At 37.0% G+C, this 8,552-nt stretch overlaps 1 protein-coding gene across 1 annotated transcript in view; it reads left to right on the top strand.

Annotated features, from left to right (window-relative positions):
• Window positions 1-801: 801 nt before the first annotated feature.
• ttll1 (tubulin tyrosine ligase-like family, member 1) overlaps window positions 802-8,552 on the top strand; it is a 48,422-nt gene continuing 40,671 nt past the window's right edge. Inside the window, exon 1 of the mRNA XM_028816961.2 lies at window positions 802-1,101. The gene's annotated coding sequence lies outside the window, so the exon portion shown is untranslated. The remainder of the gene's footprint in view (window positions 1,102-8,552) is intronic.

Genomic DNA, 8,552 nt, shown 5'->3' with positions numbered 1-8,552 from the left:
AGGTGATTAGTCTTTGTTATTTTGGAGGTGTCCCCGTGACCCAGACAACGGGCGGCTGTAGGGCACCGTTTATATCGCGGCAGATTGAATAAAAAGCCAGTCGGCATTTTGGAAGACTTCCCCGGACAAGCGGCTCCTGAGTGTGTTATACGACGGGACGTCACAATATAAATACTGTACTACTCACTGATTGTGAAATTGGTTGGAACAAAAATAGTCACAGAGGGCTTCAAGACCAATAGTGGAAAACAGTGGCCTAAGGTTTAACTCTAGCACTCTGGTAACCCCTTCTAAGAAGAGTAATTACGGGGATGGGAGTTAAACCGTGTACACAGGCTGCCAGGCCATTACATAGCCCACTGAAACAGGACAAATTTGGAATGTCTAGTCCTTCGAATGTGGTTGTGTGCTCTGCTAGGGAATGACATCCAGCCAGGGGTTGGTTCCCATAGGGATGGCCCCGACTTCTCTGGACACCCCTGAATTTGGAAAATTAGCATTGAAAATGCTTTGACGAATCATTTTGCATTTATTTCAACATTCAGATGCTGAAATGAGTTATTGAAATGTTTTTTTTCCAAAAACATTGTTTAGCTATACAAATCATATTAACAAAAATGTCAGTTAAATGTGTATAAATAAATATGTCCCCGCTCCATCGTACTGTTGTTAGCCCCGTTTCCTGTGGCTGATCGCCTGTATTGATTGAGGCGGAGACCTGCGCTGTTTCTGTTTCCTTATCTCTCCGCTGAGGAAACGTCTGTAACCAGACTCTCCTCCTCTCGCGTCCTTGTTGCTATGTCGTTGACCTGGAAGTGTTCCTTTCTCTTTGTCGAGCGTTCACATATTGCAATGTATTAATATTAGTTAATTTTTTCAAACGCTAAATCAGCTTACGGTAGTAATAGCCCTTAGTAAGACAAGGCATTACGTTTATACCGTAGTTGTCCGACAGTTTTGATTTGTCAGTGGGTGTAGCTCCAGAAAGAAGCTTGAAATTAAAAAGCTATAAGAATGAAATAATAATTAGCCTTTTCTTCTCTTCCACTGGGAATGTTTTTCTTCCTGAATGGTCCGTACAAGAGAACTTGAGCGAATCAGGTAGGTTACAATTTTATTCTGATTTTTTTTTTATTTCAACACTATTACGATCACTTCAAGGGTTTGTCACCCAGTAGAAATACGAATACTAAAAGACTGAGTAGATGAATGTTTGAACGTGTTCTCACACTTTGACGTTTTTAGGTTGTCGTTAGTGTAGTACGTAACGTGAACGGTGAAAGACTGGGCGAGCTGTCGTGTGGTGGCCCAGTCCCTTTGCTTTAAAGCCTTGTCTTGGTCACGGAACTTAGTGTTTGCTTCATATTATTAACACTGCTAAAACCTCTCTTCTATCCTGTGTGTGTATATATATATATATATATATATATATATATATATATATATATATATATATATGAGTGTGTGTGTGTCTATGTATGTATATGTAAATATGTACGTATACACTGTGTGTGTTCATCCTGTGATGGACTGGCATCTATCTATCTATCTATCTATCTATCTATCTATCTATCTATCTATCTATCTATCTATCTATCTATCATGTGGTTTCTTCTTTGCTTGGGATGCCACACAGCTCCAGTTTTTCTATAGAAGTCCCTCTTTGTATTACTTTATCACCCAGTCTGCACTAATTCATTGATGTGCTTCCAATAATACTGAAAGACTGCATATTTTCTTATCAGTGAAATATCCTAATTTGACAGAATGTTCAAGCACTGATTACACAGAACTCAAAATGCTAATTGGATGTCCCAAATGATCATTTCTGCAACTCCTTTAGCAGACTTCTTCGTACAAGTTTTATTTATTAGTAGTGGAGTTACCTGGTATTTGCCCATTTGAGAATGTGGAAGAATAAAAATATTCACAAAATAAGTATAAACAAACATCATTACTCTTAAAACATGTTGTATTTAGTACATAACATATATGTCCAGTCTCTGTTCAGGGAGTGGATGTGGTGGTGGTGCACTGCTATCAGTACTTCGGGGTCCACATCTGTGACATGCTGGACTAGTCTAATAACAAAGAGAAACTACAGTATATAGGAAATGACAGTGCAGACATTTCTTAGGAGACAGTGCTCCTTTAATGTAGGAGGTGACATCCTTTATATGTTCTGTAACTCGGTGATGGCCAGTGCAATTTTTCAATAATGTCAGTACAACTTATTTTTGAACAAAGCTCTTCAGTGAGTGCAGGTGCACAGCACGGTGTACAAATTCTCAGTTAAAAGTATAGGTTATACGAATTACTAAATACAGAATTAGACCATATATTTTTCCAGAAAACAGTGCAGAAACTGATTAACATAAATGGGAACCTACAATATCTATCTTTTAAATAACTGTTGAACTATGGCCAGTTGACAATGGTAGAAATGAAAATTGAAAGAGAAAGTCAAAGTCATAGTCCTGGAGACCATGACCAACTTGCCGCTCACCTCCTCCTGGGCATTCTGTAGTAGATTCTGTGCTGAATCATCCAGTCTAATGAGAGAATCTTTCCATCCAATGATTCCAGTGCTCCTTTTTCCTAATTACTTTTCCAATTTGATATGCTGTGGTGTGCTGGGCCAGCAAAATCACTTTAAAAGACACACAGAGTCAAAAAAAGCAGGCTCAGATATAGGAGACACTTCAGACCCACTGGAGGTAGTAGCAAAGGAGAGAATAAGGTCAAAGTGCCATCTTGAACAATGCTGCCCATCTAACACTGAGGATTTTTATCCAACAAATTGTTCGGCAGAAGTGTGTGAATTAACACTACTGGATCTCTGTTATACCAATATAGCAATAGGCCTTCTGTGGCTGTAAACCATTCTTTATATGTTTAGCGAAATCTGAAATTTTACTTTCTTTTAAGTTTTCTTTTATTCATTCTGGTATGTATTTAAGGGGGGGGGGGGTTCTTGTTTTGCATAATAGTGCTTTATTGATTTATTTATTAAGGTTCTGCAAAAAAACAGATTTCCCATGGGGATAAATATCTATCTATCTATCTATCTATCTATCTATCTATCTATCTATCTATCTATCTATCTATCTATCTATCTATCTATCTATCTATCTATCTATCGCTAGTATGGGAAAGCTTAATTGTATACTAGGGGGTTTCGCTTGCCCACCCCCGGGTTTGGTTTACCGGATATACAATTTAAAGAAATTGTTATTTTCATGGGAATTGTTACATATGCATTATTTTCACTTTTTCTTTAAAACTTTTGTAAAAACAGTACTGTACTTGTCCTTTATTTCTGGCCCCAGAAAATCTCTTTCTTGCAGGACGTATAACGCTACTTGCATTGTGAAGGGGGGCAGCTGAACACAAGATAAGGAGAAGCAGTTGGATCATCTGCTGGCTTTTTGCTGCTGCTGGCAAGCTGTGTATTCTGCTTGTCATGCTGTGCGTCGATCATTTAAAAGCCTATACAGCAGCTGTCCTTTTGCAACTTCACGTCTCTGCCGCTCACGTTGTAAAGGGGGGGGGGGGAATGGGAGGGGCTTGGCTGAACGCATGCTAAGGTGTAGCAGTCGGATCATCTGCTGGCTTGCTGCTGCTGGAGAGCTGCGTGTTCTCCTTGTTGCCTGTCGTTGTTTTAAGAGCTGGGAGCACATGAAGTGTGTCTGCCAAAAGCATTCCAACAACTGCTAGGTTAGATGTTCGTGAACTTGTTTTAAATGTTGTCTCACTGCCTTGTCTTGCGTGACGTTAAAGTGTCTCTTGTGGGACGTCAAATTGTCTTCCGAGAAGATCATGTCTCGTCTTCCTAGTCACCGTTCCAAGATTTTTTTTTTATAATAGAGAGACAATATTCTTAGTTTTTACTTCTGGGCCAAAGTCAAGTTTATTATTATGCACACATAGTATGATGCAATTCATAGTTGCATCTCTCCTTAGAACAGTTGAAAAAAATACAATATAAAACCGCATACAGTAGTTAGTATGCAAAATACATCTACACAATTAACAACCCAAAAATTGCAATATATAACTCTGGAGAACCTATGGCATCACCTGGGGCAGCATGATGTCATAACTAAAATGAGATGGAAATGCTTGATTAAATAAAACTTTAATTGCAATGGTTAGGAATCAAACCTGGATATGATACTGTTTCTCTATAGACAGATCACACTATAGTATTTCTTGTCACGTGCCCTGACCCTGAGCTGATGGGGCAAGCCTCAAAGTTTTACTTCAGAGACTTGACTTATGGCAAGGAGTACCTGTGTTCCAAATTTCAAGTCTGTGGTTTGAAAAGCAAAGTTGTACATTAAGAAGAAACAAACAAACCAAGATTGTTCTTCATTGATACAATTATTTTTTTTTCCTTTAGTTTGATCAGAAGAGAACAAATTCTGGATGTGTGTCTGATATGATAAAGCTGATGAAAGTGTTGAATGGGTTATAATGAACTGTGTGCTAATTTTGCTTATTTTGCCAATTTCTCTTAAGATGACATGACCTGGTGGTTCAACATGGAAAATCCTTATGTTTTGAATATGAGTTATTACAGGGTGGTGTGTGCCCAGTTTTTGTGAAAATGTTGAATAGCTGCAATACCAATATTTTTTTTCTTTCCTCTCTACATTGATGACTCAAAGGATTCAGTGAATAGCCAAGTGAGTTCTATTAATTCAATTGATTCATTTAATTATCTGCTTATCTAACCATTGATTAATAAAGTGAAGTGTGCTTGTAATGTAATAGATCAAAAATGTGAAATTGCTTTGGGTACTTGAATGTCTGGTTGGGAGCCATTTTTCTGTGCTTCCACATTAAGTAATACTGTACATTAAAGAACCTTCATAATGCAAATGCACCTGATAAAAAGTTTTATTTCAGAAGTCATCATGGCCTTTGTTATAGCAAACACGATTTAGCTCATGTGCCATAAATTGCTTTAACAATGTAAATGATACATTATTATAATAATTCATTATTCCATTATTTTTAAACCAGCTTAACCCAATTTTGAGTCATGGGATGGGGCAGAGTCTATCTCAGTAGTACTGGGCTCAAGACAGGAACCGTCCTCAAACCAGAATGTTTACATCCATTAAAGAGCTCACTCATATACACACACACACACACACACACACACACAGCTTCATTTCAAAACAAAAAAATAAATAAAAGCATGGTGTGGATATTGAATGCAAAGGGTCATGTATAACAATGGTGGAGGTGGGCAGTAGTGCATTACATTTTCTCTGTTATTTTTGCTTAAGTCAGTTTCTTGAAGATTTGTCCTTTTCAGAGTAGTTCTTGGCAATAGTTCTGTTTACTTTTATACTCTAGTATATTTGAAAACAAAAAATGTACTTTTCATCTGTTACATGTGAATAATTTGCAGTTATTTTTTTCACTACTTCGAGACCCTTCTGTTATGAATAAGTAGCACCATCTCTTAACCATTATCTAAATAAGTCTGTGGATTTCATTGGTCTTTTTGTTCTTCTAGTACTAATACTGTAGCCAATGAAGAAGTCTCATGATTTGACCACAGACTCAAAATAATACATGGCCACAAATTAAGTCAGTGTTAAGAATGAATATGAATAACAAATGACATGGGTTAATACCTGTGTCATCATTTTTACGCCAAAAGAGGTAGAAATTACATGAATGAACCACATCCTGTTTATTTTAAAAAATTATTTTTGCTTTTCTCCAGTTGTGTATCTAATTGCCTCTGCTTGTGTTCTGAATAGCACTTCAGTGTGAATATTAGCCCAAGAACATTCACTAGTTTTGCTACAGTGGTTGTAAAAAATGTCTTGGAAGTTGACGCTGGTAGCTTGAACCTTGATTTTGAAGTCCTAAGTCAATTGTTATTACTGCTAAATTATTATGTATTATTGTCTTGCTGTCAAAACTGCGTAGGACCTAACAGCAAAAAAATTCATAGTATGTGGATTTGAGCACTGTAGCTAGCTATTAATTCATTTACATTAAGAAGCTTATTCTCCCTCTTAATAGTTGGTCAAGACTCCTGTCTTCAATTCAGTAGTCACTCCCATCAAGCTCTAGCTTCATGCTTATGATGTGTGCTGATTATTCTGGAAGTATATCTTTAACATTTTGAGCAAACATCTGGACAGCTGACATGTGGATTATGTGACATGAGCAATATGAAATTTTTGTTTTTTTCCATGGATTTTTTTTTTTTTTTTTTAATCTTTTGCTGTCGTACAGCATTGGTCACTATTGGCTTCTATTATATAAGAAACTTTTTTTCTCTCTTCTGCCTAAAAACGTGAGATTAAAACTGTTTCCTGACCCCCACTACAAAATATAATTTTTGGGTGGAGCATTCCTTTAACATGACCTGAGTGGTGGCAAAGCTCTAGCATTTTTGCCTCAAGGCGTCAAGAGTGTAGATTTGTTTGCTGACCTGGTCAGGGTTTGTATGGAGTTTACATGTTACATGACTGCATGGATTGACTGGTATGAGTGAGTGTGTAAAATTCTGGTAGATAACCTGTTTTATAACTGAATACTGGAATGTGTCATTAATCACTCTCAATTACCACAAAATATGCATTCTTACCAATGCCGTGGTATAAATTACATCCTACCAATTTCCAACCTGGACACAGCTTGCATTGCATTTAGAATGTTCAGTACATTTAAAGACTTTTAAATGTATTTTTATCACAAGGAGTTGGTTTCATAGTTTTGGGTATTTTTATATAAAACTATTCAGAAATCTTTGATGGAATTAATCTAATCTTATATATAAGTGTTTACGCGTGGAAGTGCGTGTGTCTGTCCAGCCTGGAAGTGAGAGGTGGAGTTGGGGTAAGGGCTCCGCCTCTGAGGAAACAGAAAACTCACTTAGCCGTTAATAACTCAAGCGAGGCCAGCAAGTCAGCAAAACGAAACCTCAGAAGAAAGACAAAGTCACTTAGCCACCAACATCGGCAAAACGCTATCCCTTTTACTTTTCCTCCCACTGCTAATACACAAACAAGGCGAGCATGTCGACAAAACAACTCCTTCTTTAACAAAACAGTTACCATCCAGTTTTGAATTTAACTTCTTATGCAATGAACAACAATTTGGTTTGTCTCTTAATTGCATGTTTCATGCCTGATGTGCGCTTTTGTCTTGTAGTGAAAGACAGATTCATGTGTGCAATGTTATGTGTGGCAAGCAGGCAATATCTTAGTGAAGTAATGCAATTCATATTTCCTTTTTTGTCTGTTGGGAATAAGCTTCCATAAAGGACTGTATGCTAAAGACTGTGCTTCAAAGTTTGTTTAGCATTTTGTGTTTAATCACATTTTTTTTTGGATATTCCTATTTTATTGGAAGTAGTAGATTTCATTTATTGAAAAAACATACTATATGCCTTTCTGTAGTATTGACAATTGTAACATTGTTACAGTACATTTAAAGCTTAAAATAAATGAAGGTAAACTGAGTACTTGAGCAGTTTTTTTAACTGTTATTTTTTTTACTTTTACTCAAATAGTGTTTTGTAAAAAATAATATATATATATTTTATGGATATTCCGATCAGGTTTTTCATGGCTGATACCAATTGCCAATTAAATGTCATTTGATCGGCCGATTCTGATACCGATTCTGATTTTTTTTTTCCTTTATTCCTTTAAAAACTATTTACACTAAGCTACGGCATAACTAGACGCATATAAACCTTATGTCCTATATTAATTGTTGTATTTTAATAATTAAACTATAGACCAGAGTGTTAACTGCTAATTTTTTATTAACAAAATGAAATTCTGTAGGAATATTGTTCAGTGGATCGCATTTCAGAATGCTTTTATTGACTGAATATGGGCAGAAATGTGTAGCAGTTTTGTGAGTCTTGCCCTGCCTGTCAAGTTGTTTCTACTCATATACCTGCTGGGGCTCCCCTTTCACTAATGCCTATTTAGAATGTCCCTTTTGAGAGAGTTGGGTTAGGCATTGTTGGTCCACTTCCTAAGAGTAAGAACAGTTATGTCTATATGCTTGTGTTCGTTAAATATGCAACAAGATATCCAAGGTGGCTGCTTTGCAGAATGCTAACATACACCCTGTTGCAAAGGCTCTGTTCATTCTTATTGGCATTCCATGCAAGATTTTAACAGACCAGGGTACACCCTTTACTCTCTGTGTTATGAAACAGCTATATGAGAGCCTTGCGATTAAACAGTTGAGCACCACTGTTTATCATCCTCAAAGGAATGACCTGACTGAATGATTTGACCTCGAATGAATGACATGACTGAATGATTTGACAAGACTTTAAAGCAGATGATTCGGTATGTGGCTCATGATGACCCAACATCCTGGGACAAGGTGTTGTGAATGATTTGACCTCGAATGAATGACATGACTGAATGATTTGACAAGACTTTAAAGCAGATGATTCGGCATGTGGCTCATGATGATCCAACATCCTGGGACAAGGTGTTGCCTTTTGTCATGTTCACTGTTTGTGAGTCTCCTCATGCATCTACTGGCTTTAG

This window comes from Erpetoichthys calabaricus, chromosome 1, assembly GCF_900747795.2.
Source record: "Erpetoichthys calabaricus chromosome 1, fErpCal1.3, whole genome shotgun sequence".
NCBI classification, from domain to species: domain Eukaryota; kingdom Metazoa; phylum Chordata; class Cladistia; order Polypteriformes; family Polypteridae; genus Erpetoichthys; species Erpetoichthys calabaricus.
The sequence above is the reverse complement of the archived record's forward strand: the minus strand, read 5'-3'. Positions and strand labels throughout refer to the sequence as shown.